This window comes from Pongo abelii, chromosome 1 (assembly GCF_028885655.2).
Source record: "Pongo abelii isolate AG06213 chromosome 1, NHGRI_mPonAbe1-v2.0_pri, whole genome shotgun sequence".
In the NCBI taxonomy this organism is placed as follows: Eukaryota; Metazoa; Chordata; class Mammalia; order Primates; family Hominidae; genus Pongo; species Pongo abelii.
The window spans coordinates 146,713,077-146,729,595 of NC_071985.2; positions in this window are offsets into that span (position 1 = coordinate 146,713,077).

The following is a 16,519-nucleotide window of genomic DNA, read 5'->3' on the forward strand; positions in this document are numbered from 1 at the left end:
TAAATTTTGAGATTAGGTAATAAGGAAGCATAAGTCCTCTAACTTTGTTCATTTTTTTTCAAAGTTGTTTTGGTAAATGTAGATGCTTTGCATTTTTATATACATTTTAAGATGAACTAGTTAATTTCTATTAAAATGTCAAATGGGATTTTGGTAAGGATTACTTTGCATCCATGGGCCAATTTGGAGAGGATTGTCATCTTGACAATATTGAGTTTTAAGTTGATGAACATGGGATGTCTCTTTGTTTATTTAGATATTTTAAAATTTCCCTCAGCAATATTTTGTGGTTTTAAGTGTAAAAGTGTTACATTTATGTTCTTAAATTTAGTCCTATTTTATCTTTTTAATGCTATTGTAAATACAATTATTCTCTTAGTTTTATTTTTAGATTGTTGCTAGTATAGAAATGTAATTGATTTTTGTATATTGATCTCACTTTCTGTGAACTTGCAAACTTATTTGTTAATTCTGATAGGTTTTTAATGGTCCCTTTGGTATTTTTTACATATAGTATTATGCTTTCTGCAAATAATGACAGTTCTTTCTTTCCAATATGAATACTTAATTTTTCCCCTTACTTCACTCACTGCAATCTATAATATGACATTGAGTAGAAGTGGTGATGGAAGACATACTTGCCTTGTTTTCAGTCTTAGGGAGAAAGTATTCTGTTTTTCAACATTAGGAATCACGTAGCTATGGGTTTTTTGCAGATATCCTTTGTCAAGTTGAGGATATGTTCTTATATTCTTAATTTGTGGAGGTTTTATCATAAAAGGATGCTGGATTTTTTCAAATGTCTTTTTTGCATCTATTGAGATTATTATGTGATTTTGTTCTAGTCTGTCAATATGGTGCATGACATTAATTGATTTTCATAAGTGAAAACAACCTTGCATTTCTCAGATGAATCTCATTTGATCACGGTGTAGAATTTTTTTTACATGTTGCTGGATTCACTTTGATAAATTTTGTATCTATGTTTATGTGGGAATTTCTGTAGTTTTCTTTTATTGAAATGCCTTTTTCTGGCTTTGGTGTTAAAATAATACTGATCTCATAGAATTAATTAAGTGTTCTTTTCTTTGTTTTCTTAGAGTTTACGAAGGATTAGTATTTTACCTTTTTAAATTACTTGATAGCATCCACCAATAGAGTCATATAGGGACCAGGGCTTTTCTCTGTTGGTAGATTTATTTTATTTTAATTAATTAATTTATTTATTTATTTTTGAGATGGAATCTTGCTCTGTCGCCCAGGCTGGAGTGCAGTGGCACAATCTCTGCTCACTGCAAGCTCCGCCTCCCGGGTTCACGCCATTCTCCTGCCTCAGCCTCCCGAGCAGCTGGGACTACAGGCGCCCGCCACCACGCCTGGCTAATTTTTTTGTATTTTTTTAGTAGAGACGGGGTTTCACCATGTTAGCCAGGGTGGTCTTGATCTCCTGACCTCGTGATCTGCCCACTTTGGCCTCCCAAAGTGCTGGGATTACAGGCATGAGCCACCACGCCCTGCTGGAAGATTTTTAATTGCTAATTCAATTTATTTACTTGTTATCAATATATTAATATTTTCTATTTTTTAAAGTGATTTTTGTAGCTTCTTTCTAGGAATTTGTCCACTTTATTAAATAAGTTGTCAAATTTGTTAGCATGAAGTCATTCCTTTTCATTTCTGTAGGATCAGTAATGATGCGCCTTTTCTTCATCCTTGATTTTGTTAATTTCTGTCTTCTCTCTTTTTTTTCTTAGTCAATCAGCTAATGATTTGTAAATTTTGTTAATCTTTTCAGAGAACCAACTTCTGGTTTTATTGATTGTCTCTGTTGTTTTCTGTTTCTATTTCGCTCGTTTCTGTTCAGATCCCTCAGAAGCCAACAAAGTATTCCAGAAGTCTCATCTTTTCCTTTACCCTTATAATCTGCAATTCTGACTCATTCAGAAGACTTTAACATTTATAAATAATTACAGAAATTTAACCAAAGGGAATCCTGAAATATAATGTTGGTCTTTGAGGATATAGGAGTGTCTTCAAGCCTTCTCCAAGGGGCTTTTTTAACCCATGAATCTCCAAATTACCAAATTACCTTCCTGCCATGTGCAAAGCTTTGCAGTCATATAGTCTCTACATTCAGTCCAATTATTCAGAAAACATTCTCCAAACCTGTTTTCCATAAATAGCCCATACATATCTCTTCTTAAAATTCTGTTTTGGAGAAGTCCCTTCCTTAGTAAGAGAGCGTGTGAAAAGAATAATCCAGCAAAGATAAACATGATATATAATCCATAAAATAAAACATATGTATCTTCAGCTCTCTTGCCACCTCATAAATCCATTTAAAACAGAAAAATAATAAATGCAAGTCATCTTGTCCCTTAGTACACAAACTTGTAGAGAAAAACCTATGTTTTTTAAAATACTGTTTTCTGTTGTTGTAAGGGTATGTTGAGGGCTGCCAATGAAATCTATTTCTATCAAGAGCTTCTGCTTGAGGCTGATGAAGACAGAAAGGAACTATCTTTTTAAAGCGTAATAACTTGAAAACTGGTACCAGAAATATGGCAAGAGAAATAGAGTGATAACATGTCTGCAGGCTGTGAGTATAGTTTATTTTTGTTTATTTGTTTTTCTTTTTTCAGAAAGCCCTTCAAATGGCCAATGCTTTTAAAGAAAACATCAAAGAAAGGAACCCAACCAAGACTACTTGGGAAAGGTTTCAAAATCCCAGACCTAGACTGCCCTTTGGAAAAATGGCTCCTTGTAAACTGAACAATTTTAGTCAAGCCAGTTAAATGCTCTATGATTACTCTGGCTAATTTTTCCTCTCTTCTATGGCCCCAAGAAAATTTTTTAAAATTTATCTTGATATATTTTACAATTTGACCAATAGTGCAAAAATAGCTATCAGAACCTGTCTGCCCCAATCCTATTCCATGATAGTGATAGATCTGCATGGTGTAAACCACATCTAGCAGATTACAAGGAGCAACTTCTGAACTTAGAAAAGCATTCTAGAGCTAGTGTGGCATGAGTCCATAGGTGCCCGAGAGACTGCTTGGTGGTCCTGTGTAGTACACATGTTCCTGAGTTTCTGCTCAGCTTTCTGATATGTATTCCGTGTCTTGCCTGCCTTACTTCTCTAGACCTCATTCCCCAGGAGTTGGCTTAAGCTTCTTGCTTTACCTGGATACACTGCTTGGTACCACAACCCTGCCTAGAGGATTCTGGAATATCAGACTGGTAGACCTCCTTGTGATTTTGTGTATTGTGTTGTGATTTGGATTCTAAGTGTCCCTATTCTATCCTATAACCATCAATGAATGGTTACTTCTGTCTTCCTAGCAGCCCATGAAATAGTATGGACTCTGTACTAAGGTCACACAAACTATGACTACATCCAGAGAGAGTTTAAAGGATCTGTAAAGCAGAGGTCTGCTGAATCTGTGGGGAAAATGTGCAGATGTTTGGAAAAGTCAGTGGGCTTACCAGTCCTTGTTTTTGTCCTTCGGACTTAAAGAGTAAATCAGAGAAGCCCTTCAAACTGTAATAGAAACCAAAAGCTTTTAGTTGAAAGGTAGTAGTCTTCTACTCTGCCTCATCAGTCCACAGATGAGAAAGCCAACTCAGCATCCAGTTTTCTACTGTGCAATATTAGTTTTCAGTAGTAGCTACCCATGTGAAACCAAGCCAGACACTGGCCCAGCAAACTAGTTCCAGAATGTAATCAGGGAGGTAGGATTTGCTTGGGGTGGAAGCTGGAAAGAATTAATGACAACTCATGAGTAAAGTGGGTAATGCCAGGAAGAATGGAATATAGTGTAACAGGGCAGCAGGCACCAGAATGCCTTGCTCTCCCGCTGCTCTTCAACCCTACCCTGCCCACTGCTTTCCTTGTGGAAGCCTGGCATGTGAGTCCCTCAGTAGCTTTCAAAATGAAAGAGGCGTGGCTGCAATCTGAAGCGAAATGACCATGACAGCTATCATAAAAGGCAAGCACTTAAGGAAATTTGTGGTGAATCTTCTGAAGAGGAATGTGTGTCTCTGCCTGTCTCTTAATGAATCTGTCTGCTTCTTTCTTGAGTGCTAACCAAGTGAACATCTGCCTGACAGAACACTGAACAAGATGCCCAGTGGAAGCCCTCAGGGGAATACTGTTCATTGAAAGTGTTTCTGCCCCTTTAAAAAATAAATCTGGATTAACAAAGGGTTTATTTTCATGGTAGCAAGAGACTCAGCTATATGGCCAACAGCTCTCTTCCCCTGAAGATAACCTAATAACTTTCTTGGTGTGGGAATTCCAAAAGCCTTGCACTTCCTGTTGGAGTATTGCAAATGAGGCCATGTCACACCTGCTGCAGGAGCTCTTCCTTTGCTCCTTCCTCTGTGAGCTGTTATGCATTGTGTTTTTTTTGTATTCACTTGCAGGTGTATGAGAGGTATATTGCCTCTCAGAGTTTATCTCTTTAAACTACTTACTGAAGATTGCATTTTAAATTAAACGAGTAGCAAATTCTCACAAGGCAAATATTAGGCAAATGCACTATAAATTTCTGTCATATAGCGGAGGGATGGACAGTTTCATGTCACTGTGGAACCATACACAGTTAAGAATTGAAAGGGACCTAGTAGGTCATGTAATATAGTCCTCAGCATGACAACCCCATTCTACCTGGATGAAATCCCTCCAGCTTAAGTATATACCGAATATGTGCTTCTTGGGATTTGATGTGTTTCAAATGAGCTATGCATGTTTTAAGGAAAATGTAAGTCTGTCCCTTTTTTTTTTTTTTTTTTAATTGAGAAGCTACCAAACTGCAAGTTTCCATCTTAGCTGGAAGTGCACCCTTTTTTTCCACTGGCACTTATTTTGTATGGTCTTGATTGTGAGTCTTTACATGTGCATACATGATCTCCTAATTAATCTGGAAATATAAGTACACCAACTCTGGCTACATTAATCTCTCTACCCCCAATTTCATCAGCTGGTATATGAAAAGTTTTTAAATCTAATTTTTTACTCCTTATATCTATTTTTTTCCAGCTACTTCTGAAGGGGTGGGCTCTAGGATACTTCATGAAGAGCTATCTACTAGCTAGCTCTAATCTCAAACAAACCTTATACACAATCTGAGCTTGAGCTTCCTCATCTGCAATGTGAAGATGCATGGATCATTTGGTGCTTCTCAAACACCTTCATTTAGGAACCCCTGATGACAGGGAAATGAGTTCCTGTTTCCTGAGCTTGAGGCTACCCAGCCATGATTCTGACTTTCTTTTAAATTTCACTGTTTTTTAAAAATGAAGGTAAATTTGGCTGGGCGCAGTGGTTCACGCCTGTAATCCAAGCACTTTGGGAGGCCGAGGCAGGTGGATCACATGAGGTCGGGAGTTCAAGACCAGCCTGACCAACATGGAGAAATCCCGTCTCTACTAAAAATACAAAATTAGCTGGGCATGGCGGCACATGCCTGTAATCTCAGCTACTTGGGAGGCCAAGGCAGGAGAATCACTTGAACCTGGGAGGCAGAGGTTGCGGTGAGCCGAGATCACGCCATTGCACTCCAGCCTGGGCAACAAGAGTGAAACTCTGTCTCAAAAAAAAAAAAAAAAAAGTAAATTTACAGCGTATTCTGCTACCTATCTCATATAGCAAAACAACTTTTGCCCCAATCTTCAAGTCAAATTAAAACTCAGGCTGTGTCGTGTTTGTTTATTTAATAGCTTCATACACCTCTGGTGCCGAGTAATGTTTTTCAGTTTGAGATACGTGAGTCATCTCTTTATGGCCTTATCCTTTATATAGGTATTCATTGTAATCCAGCCAACACTGGTAGAACACACACTATATGTGAGGCACATAGCCAGATGGTAGTCTTGAACTAGGGAGTTATATGTACCCACCATTCAGTGGCTGAGTTTTAGTAATGTTCATGGCACAAATGCCACATGTAGTGAGGACCCAGTATCTACAGTCATGAACTGCATAACAACATTTTAGACAATGATGGATTGCATATACATTGGTGGTCCCATAAGATTATAATGGAGCCAAAAAATTCCTATTGTCTAGTGATGTCATTAGCCATTGTAATGTTCTAGCACAACACATTACTTGCTAGTTTGTGGTGATACTGGTGTAAACAAACCTAGTGCTCTAATAGTCGTGTACAAGTCTGGCACATGCAATTATGAATAGTACATAATACTTGGTAATGTTAATATGTTATAAGTTTATATATTTGCTATAGTTTTATTGTTATTTTAGAATGCACTCCTACAAAAAAAAAGTTAACCGTAAAAAAGCCTTAGGAAGGTCTTTCAAGAGGTATCTAGAAGAAGGCATTGTTATCATAGGAGATGACAGCTCCATGCATGTTATTGCCCCTGAAGTCCTTCCATTGGGACAAGATGTGGAGGTAGAACACAGTGATATTGATGATACTGACCCTGTGTAGACCTAGGCTAGTGTGTATGTTTGTGTCTTAGTTTTTAACAAAAATATTTAATGAGTAAAAATAAAAAAAAATCAAAATAGAAAAACATTTATAGAATAAAGGTATAGAGAAAGAAAATATTTTTTGCAGCTATAGAATATGTTTGTGTTTTAAGCTAAATGTTATTACAAAAGAGTCAAAAGGTTAAAAAATTGAAGTTTATAAAGTAAAAAAGTTACAGTAAACTAAAGTTAATTTATTATTGAAGAAAGAAATTTTAAAAACAAATTTAGTGTAGCCTAAGTGTATAATGTTTATATAAAAGTGATAGTTTACATTAATGTTCTAGGCTTTCACATTCACTCAGCACTCACTCACTGACTTACCCAGAGCAACTTTCCAGTCCTGCAAGCTTCAATCATGCCCTGTAAGTGCCCTATATAGGTGTACAATTTTTATCTTTTATACCATATTTTTATTGTACCTTTTCTATGTTCAGATATGCTTAGGTATACAAATACCGTTGTGTTACAATTGCTTACAATATTCAGTACAGTAATATACTAGCACAAATTTGTAGCCTAGAAGCAACATCTATACCATATAGCCAAGGTGTGTCATAGGCTATACTATCCAGGTTTGTGTAAGTACACTTTATGGTGTTCACATAATGAATAAATCACCTAATAATGCATTTCTCAGAATATATCCCCGTTGTCAAGTGACCATGGTTCACCTTGATTTTCAGGTCATGGCCCCTGGAGCCTCAGAGTGTAGTGGCAGTGTGTTAGTCTCTACATGAAGGAAGGGTTTGAAGGAGAGACTGAGCTTTCCTTAAGCAAACTAGTTTTGCCTTTATCTGTTTAAGTACATTTTTACTTAAAGCTTTGATTTTTATAGATATCCTTTATCCAGTTGAAAAGTTCTATTTCTAGATCTCTGAGAGTTTTGACCAATAATGTTGAATTTTATGAAATGCTTTTTCCCCAACTATTGAGATTATCATATAGTTTTTACTTTTTAATTTAATATGGTGAATTACATTATGCCCATGCTGGAGTGCAGTGGCTTGTCATAGCTCACTGTAACCTCGAACTTCAGCCTTCCAAGTAGCTAGAACTACGGATACATGCCTCCATGCCTGGCTAATTTTTTAATTTTTTATAAAGACAGGGGAGACTATCTTGCCCAGGCTAGTCTCAAACTACTGGGCTCAAGAGATCCCCTAAAACACAGAGATTGCAGGTGTGAGCCACCATGCCCATTGATTGATCTTTTAAGTGTTAAGCCAACGTTGTATTACTGGAACATATATATTATCGTTTTTATGTTTTATTGGATTCAATTTGCTAAAAATGTTTTGTTGTTCATGAGAGCTATTAGTTTGTAGTTTTCTTGTAATTTTTCTCATTTTTGTATAAGATTAATGCTGACCTCATATGTTGGTATATATTCTCTCCTTTTCATTTTTTGGAAGGGTTTGTGCAGAGTTGACAATATTTCTTCCTTATATATTTGGTAGAATTCACCAGTGAAACCATCAAGGCTTGGAGTTTATTTTGGGGTAAGGGTTTTAACTACCAAGTCAATTTATTTAACAAGTACACATCAGGTTGTCTATCTCTTCTTGAGTAAGCTTTGTTGTTTGTGTCTTTAAATATGTTTGTTCATTTCCTCTATGTTGGCCGATTTATTAGCATAAAGTCATAACATTCCCATATTATACTTTTAACAGCTATTAAAAGTATACCTTTGTACTCTTTAATGTTGTACCTTTGTACTCTTTAATGTTGTACTCTTTAATGTTGGTAATTAGGTCTTTCTTCTTGATCAGTCTAGCTAGAGGTAGAGAGCAAGACAAAGAGAGACAGAAAGAGAGTCTCACTCTGTCACCCAGGCTGGAGAGCAGTGGCATGATCTTGGCTCACTGCAACCTCCACCTCCTGGGTTCAACCTGGCTAATTTTTGTATTTTTAGTAGAGACAGGGTTTTGCCATGTTGGCCTGCCTGGTCTCGAACTCCTGGCCTCAAATTATCCACCTGCCTTGGCCTCCCAAAATGCTGGGATTACAGGCATGAGCCACCGTGCCCAGCCAGAGGTTTGTAAATTTGAGTGCTTGGTTTAATTGATTTTTTTCTATATTTTCTGTTTTCTGTTATTGATTTTTACACTAATTTTACTTTTTCTACTTATCTTTGGTTTAATTTGCCCTTCTTTTTCTAGTTTATATAGGTAGAAGCTGAGGTCATCGATATCTTTCTATTCCTGGTTTTCTTGCACACATGGGCTGATCAGTATTCAGCTGAAGCCTCTGTAGAGCTGCAGAGTTCTCCCTCTGAGCAGCTGTCTCTTCTCTGGTACTGTTTCCTATGAACCCTCACTGCCTTACTCTCCTTAGTTTCATCTCAACTCAAGACGTATTTTGTGTATCTCTTGTGTTTTCCCACACCCTGGAAACTCTTTTGCAGAAAGCTGGGGTACTTGTAGGGCTGACTTTGTTTGCTTCTCATCTCTTAGAAACCACTTTCCTTTGTTGCCTGATGTCTAGTGTCTTGCAAACTATTGTTTTATTCATTCTGTTTATCTTTTGGTAGTTTCAGGCAGGAGAGTAAATCTGGTTCCTGTGACTTCATCTTGCCTCAAAGAGGAAGTCTGGACTGTATTTCTAACTTTTTTCTGTGTTTTATCCTTTTCTGCATCTAGTATAGTACCATTTGCATGGAGCAAAGCTCCATGTGTACATATAAAGTAAACAGGGATACAAGGCAGAATGCCTAGGTTTGAATCCCCTGTGCATAGAATAACTGATTATGTGCTTTAAGCAATCATTTAACCCCTTTAAATGTAGTAATCTATCCTGCTCAGTCTAAAAATAGTAAGAATGGTCATATAGTGAGCGTGTGCCATGTGACAAGCACTGTGCTAAGAGCTTTATATAATTATCTAATACTCACAAAACAGTTTAGCAAAGATTACCCCACGTAGTCCTCACAGGATTTTTATACGACAAATTTTATTAATCCACATTTTATGATAAGAAACAGGTCCTTTGGCCAAGTTAAGTATCTTGCATCAGGTTGCTCTATTCAGCTGGTATTATACTCAAGAGTCCAAACAAATCCCCTACCTATGTCATACTGTCACACGCTTTTCAGGTTTGTAAAAATTAAAAGAAGTAACATGTAATAGTTAATTTTATGTGTCTGTTTGATTGGGCTAAGGGATGCTCAGATAGCTGGTGAAACATTATTTCTGTGTGTGTCCATTAGAATGTTCCCAGAAGAGCATAAAGTTTGAATCAGAAGACTGAGTAAAGAATGTCTCTCTCCCCAATGTGGCTGGGCATCATCCAGTCCACTGAGGGCCAGGCAGATCAGAAATGTAGAGGAAGGGTGACTTTGCCTTCTGCTTAAGCTGGAACATTGGTCTTCTCTGCCCTCGAGCATCAGCCTCCCAATCCTCTGGCCTTCAGGCTTAGACTTAAAATTATATCACAGGCTTTCCTGGGCCTCTATCTTGTAAGCGGTGCGTCCTGAGACTTCTTAGCTTCAACTAATCTCTTTCTGTATAAATATATATTGTATTGTTTCTGTTTCTCTGGAGAACATAGACTAATATATAATGGATACAAAAATGCTTTACAGAATGTAAAGCCTAGTGAAAAATAGTAACATTTGGTAAATAATAATTCATTATTCAGAAAATTAATCTCATTTCTGACTAGTTCTGTATATAAATCTAAAGCCAAAAACAAAACAAAACAAAACCATCCAGATTCCCAATTTCTAGAAGAAATCTTCAAGGACTTTGAGATACTTTGTTGTTTAATGTGTTTATAACTCATCATGGGTTATAAACAAGAAGAATTAGAAGTTTACTTCACAGATTTCCTAAGAGTGAAAAGTATTTCTCTTTGTTGCCTAAATCAAGATTGCAGATATAGGGCCCAGTTCATTTTCTACATGTTGGCCTTTAATTTTCTACACTTTGCTCATTAGTGAAGGACTCAAATGAAGTGAATATTTTATCTTGTCTCTGCTTATCAGACACAGCTGGAGCAACAAGTCCATTCTGCCTGTCAAGCCAAACTTCAGGCTAAGTTAGGGCCTCTGCTCCATGTGGGGAAAGAATATGACTTGACATGATCCAGGCAACGTACATTTGGACTGGTTTGCAGACTGTTCCACATTTGTTGTAAACAGTTTGGGAATCTATAGTCATGTCTAAGGTTACATATGGAAAAAATGTGGTTTTTTTTTTCTTTTGTTGTTGTTGTTGAATGAACTGTGCAAATAAGAGAAGGGAGGTAGCTGGCCCACTCCTTTCTTGCTATGTGAGAATGCTGACTTTCCAATTTTTAACAAAAGGATCTCAGGCTTTTCCTTCTTGAATGACCCACGACACAAGGTTGAGGTCACTAGAGTGAGAAAACCACTGTGGACTTTATAAACAAATAGAACAGTTTTAGAGTTCTGATTGTCTTGTAAGTTTTCACAACATGTTCTCAAGTCAAATAGCAGAGCTGATGGCACATCAATGTTTTTAATGCATCCACATAGAAAGCTGCTGAAATTCTGAATTCCAGTTCTCTGAAAGGACTGAAATTACAAACTAGAATGTTATTTATTTCTCTACTTTGGAAATAAAAACCTACTTGTTTGTTGTTTGGTTTTTCCTTTAGTTTCTAATCCTGTCTGACAGAAGTATTCATCCATAGAATGTATTCCTGTCCATCACTTCCCTCTGGTCCTACAAGCTGTCTCATGTTAAGCAGAATTTGTTTCAGAACAAAAACACTAGGCATACTGAGTTATATTTTCCAATCAGAAAGTGTCAACGTGCAGATTAAGAGTTCAGTGCTGCCACAGTTGGCTAACAAACTAAAAATACTTCTGTTGAAATAACCCAAAGTCATTATCTCTTCATTCATCCATTCATTCAACTATTTGAAAATAATTTTTCTCTTCTGCTAGAAGGATATAATTCTTTAAATAAGCAGCCACTAGAAATTCTGGTCCAGTCACACAGTTTTGTTCAATTTGTTCAATTGAGAAGCCAGTTTCAGATTCTTGACTTTCAAAATTTCAGCTTTATCTATAAAATAGTGATGACTACTACTTCATTAGATAGTTGTGTAAATTAAACTAGTTAAGATTTATTAAGTGGATATCATATAGTAGGCATTTTTAAAATGTTAATTCTGAGGCTGTATTCTCATTTCTCACTAAAGTTTATATAGCATCATCCAGAAGTAATAAAGTCTTATGGATAAATATTTAATCATGTCCTAAAAACTTTTTAATGTGAGATAAGAAAAGCTTACTGAGCCAAAGTCAGAACATGGGGGCTCTAGTAGTGTTTCTGTATCCAGTGAGTAATTTAATCTTGGGTAAAGCCTCTTAATAGCCTGCTGATAGTTACTCATCTCCAAGGCTGGGCTTACGTCTTTCCAGGCTCCAGCAACTCCCTTGCTAAAAAGAACTACCTTGTCATTATATAGTATTTCTTTTATTTTATTTTATTTGATTATATTACTGAATAATTTTTATTTTTATCTAAGTTGAACACGTAAGTTTAAAATACTAATAGTGCTGAGTCTTATAATGGAAAAGTTAGTCGTCTTCTCCATCTTCCACCACTAATTTTAGCCGATCACTTTCAAAACACTTTAACGATTTCTTTGGCAATTACCACCACATATCTAAATAATGTTCTTACGGTGGTATTCTTGATTGTTTTGTCAGTCTTATTATTTATTGACATACCTGTATAAGAAAGAAGAATTTAACACTGCTGTCATAGACACACACACACACACACACACACACACACACTCCTCCTTCTGTTCCATCCTTCTCATATTGTATGTCATAAATTTTGATTAGATATTCAAAATTTATGTTATTGTTCACAGTTAACTCAGGTTATAAATATAATAATTATATATAATTGTATTTCTTTCCTTGCACAACTTTTTTGTTTCCCTGAAGGTTACAAATTTATTGCTTTCCTGTTTGTTTAGTTTTCTTCATAGTGTCACTAATTCATTCAAAAAGCTTTACAAAAAGTGTAAATATTATTTTGCTACATGTAAACACATCTGGCAATCTCTCAGTTTGTAGAATAAATTGCACTTTGAGTTCTCCATTCTCTTATGCCAAACTGGACTAGTTGCTCTGTAGCCGTACCATGTAACCGATTTCATGGAAATTTATCTCTTTTCACCATCTTCCTGGGATACTCTTCTTTTTCCTGGATTTTACATATCCATTTTACTTTTACTCATTTTAGAAAAGCACATCCTCCAGGAGTGTTTTCTAAAAAGAAGATAATGGTTTTTGTTTTTGAGATCTTTCATATCTGAAAATGTCTTTATTCTACACTTATGTGTAATTGATAGTTCACTGTGGTATAGAATTAAAGACCAGAAATATTTTTTCTACAGATTTTAAAGCATTACCCCATTGTCTTCCAGCTTCCAGTGTTGCTATTAAAAAGTCAGATGTTATTCTGATTTTCAGTACTTTCTAGGTGAACTGTTTTTTGTTTTGTTTTAATATCTGTAAACTTAAATTTTTAGTATTTGGAAAGTTCACAGTTATATGTTCTTATGCAGATGTACTTTCATTTATTATGCTGGTTTCTTGGTGGAGTCTTTCAAATTGGAAATGCATCTTTCCAGTCTTAACTACTTAAAATAATTTTCTTTAAGTAATAATTCTAACATGCTCTAAAGTCACAAATTGAAAAGTCACTTTCAATATTGTTTTCTTTGTCATTAGAATTACTGCTTGACATCATAAGTGAATAAAGTGGCTGGAGTTAGGAGAATAGGATAGGCACTTCTCAACAAATATTGAGACATTGAATTTTCTGGAATAAGTTTCTTTAACCTGTTATAAAATAGGTGCTTTCCTAATTTACGGTAGGTGATGAATAAGGCCCATCTTGTTTTCTAACATAGATATACCACTGGGAAATCCCTTTTCAACCAAACAAAATGGAAGATATTCATGAGTAGCTTAAATGTCTCCCAAGTGAGAACAGTATGTCCAATAATAGAGTGTCATGAAATTTATTTCTCAGTTTCTTGGTACTATAATATATTGCTAATATATAATATTAGCCTATATAATATAATATAATATAATGTATTGCTAATATAATATATATAATATATAATATATTATATAACATATTATATATTATATATTATATATATACTATATTAGCATTGCTAATATATTAGCAATGAATAGGCACCATTCACTCTAAAATTGAGGAATTCTTAAATTTGCACTTGGAATTGAAGTAAATGCAATTTTGCAGGAATGTGCATGAATATAACCCTTAGGAAAATGTTGATATTTACTTTATAAAATATTTATTAATGCCAGTTTTTAATCATTTTTATTCAGAGCTGTGAAAGAAAAAAGTATTTCTAACTAAATGAAAAAGACTAGGGTTAAAAATTAGTATATCTAGCATATATTTTCCTAATTATGCTTATGAGAGCAATTGTTCTATAGAATTGCAACCTCCTTTATTAGACATTTTAAGGAAATTATAAGTTCCACAGGGAAATTTGTGCACATTCTCTTATTTTCATTTTACTAATTTTTAATTAAAATCTTTCTCAAAGATATTATTTATTTGATTAACTTAAACCAGGACCACACTTTTAACAGATTCTGCTGAATATTATTGCTCCTCAACTGAAGATGAAGTTACATCCTAATAAACTCATTGTAAGTTGAAAATATTGAAGTCAAAAATGCATTTAATACACCTAACCTACTGAATGTCATAGCTTAGCCAAGCTCACCTTAAACATTCTCAGAACACTTTCATTAGCATGCATTGGGCAAAATCATGTAACTCAAAGCCTATTTCATAATAAAGTGTTGAATATCTCATGTAACTTATTGAACACTTTACTGAAAGTGAAAAATAGTTGTTATATGAGTATTCAAGTACCATTTTTACTGAATATGTATCACTCTGTCACCATAATGAAGTTGAAAAATCGTTAGTTGAACTGTCACAAGTCGGGGACTTTCTGTATCATGTAAATTTTTCTTGGTAAGTCAAGGTCATCATTCTACATTAATGATTATGTTAAGCTTTAGGATAGCTATGTCCTCAGGGGCCATGAAGTTGTGCAGTACAATTGGCCCTAAATTTAATGCTTCAAGAAAATTATGGTTTTTGAGAAGCTCCTACCACTCAGTAAGAGAAAGCAAAGCAACCCAATTATTAAAAATGAACACACATTTTACAGAAAAGGAATAAGAAACAGCTTATAAACATATGAAAAGATTCTCAGTCTCTTGGTGAACAAAGAAACACAAATTAAAACCACAATGAGTTTCCACTACACATCTTTATTATAAAATGTCTGACAAAACCAAGTGTTAGCCAGGATATGGAGCTGTAGAACTCTTTTATACTGCTAGTAAATTTATATAACTCTATGGAAGACAACTTGACATTACACAATAAAGTTGAATATGCATATCTTAACAACCTGGAAATTCCACCCTTAGGTATAAATCCTGGAGAAAATCTTATACATATGTAGAAGAAGATGTACATAAGTATGCTCCTGACAGTATAGCTTATAACAAAAATGGAAACAACCTAAATATAGGTGTGCTATAAAAGAGAGATAAATTGAGTTGAATGCACCTGTAGTCCCAGCTACTCAGGAGGCTGAGGCAGGAACATTGCATGAGGCCAGGAGTTTGAGACTAGCCCGTGCAACATGGTGAGACCTCATCTTATATGGTTTGGATTTATGTCTCCACCCAAATCTCATGTCGAATTATAATCCCCAATGTTGGAGGAGGGGCCTGGTGAGAAGTGATTGGATCATGGGAGTGGATTTCCCCCTTGTTGTTCTTATGATAGTGAGTGCTTGTTAGATTTGACGTTTACAAGTGTGTAGCACTTCCCCCTTTGCTCCCTTTCTCCTTCTCCGGCATCCAAGACACATCTGCTTCCCCTTCACCTTCAGCCATGATTCAAAGTTTCCTGAGGCCTCCTCAGCCATGCTTCCTGACCAGGCTGCAGAACTGTGAGCCAATTAAATCTCTTTTCTTATAAATTACCCAGTTTTAGATATTTCTTTATAGCAGTCTGAAAACAAACAAATAGACCATCTCTAACAAAATTTTTAAGAAATAGCTGAACACTGCACTTCAACGTGGGCAACAGAGTGAGACCTCCATCTCTTAAAAAAAAAAAAAACAGAGATAGATGAGTTATGGTGTACTTATACACTGGAGTCCCATCCATCAGTGAAAATTACTGCATTAAAACTATCTGCATCAATATGAATGAATGTTATAGTGTTGAGGAGAAATAAGAAAATTTTAGAAAGATATATATAAGCATTATTCAATTAATATAAAGTTAAAAATCTGGATATACTAAATATATATTTTATATTTTGTAGGATATATAAAGTTTGGTTCAACTATAAAGAAAAGTAGAGAAATTATTAAGAAGATATTCAGTGTATTTACCTAAAAGGAGGGTAGGTAGGAGTGTGATCACAGAGAGACATATAGAGGAATTCAAATGAATGATAATGTTCTATTTCTTTAGTATCATTTCATTCAACTAATATTTACTAAATGCCCACTACATGCCAGGCACTGATATAAGTACTTGGAATACAAGTTCAAACAAAGCAAAGACTCTTCCCTTCATGGAGCATGTATTCTACAAGGAAAGGCCAATAAATAAATAGAATGTAATAAATTATTAAATTATTACTATGTTAGAAGGTGATAAGTTCTATGAAAAAAATAGGTTAAGAAGGCTAAGGCAGATTAGAGTGGGTGTATAGGTTGCAGAATTAAATAGGATGATAAGGGTAGGCTTCACTGAGAAGGTGACATTTAAGCCACGATTTGAAGGAAGTGAGCTATATGGATATCTGGGGGAGTAGCATTTCAGGCAAAGGGAATAGCCAGTGCGTTGGTCTTAAATATGTATTTTCTTCCCCAAGTATGTGAGCTGCCAGAAGTAGTACAAAATGACTAGAGTGATTTGTGGGAAGAATCAAATGTCTAGA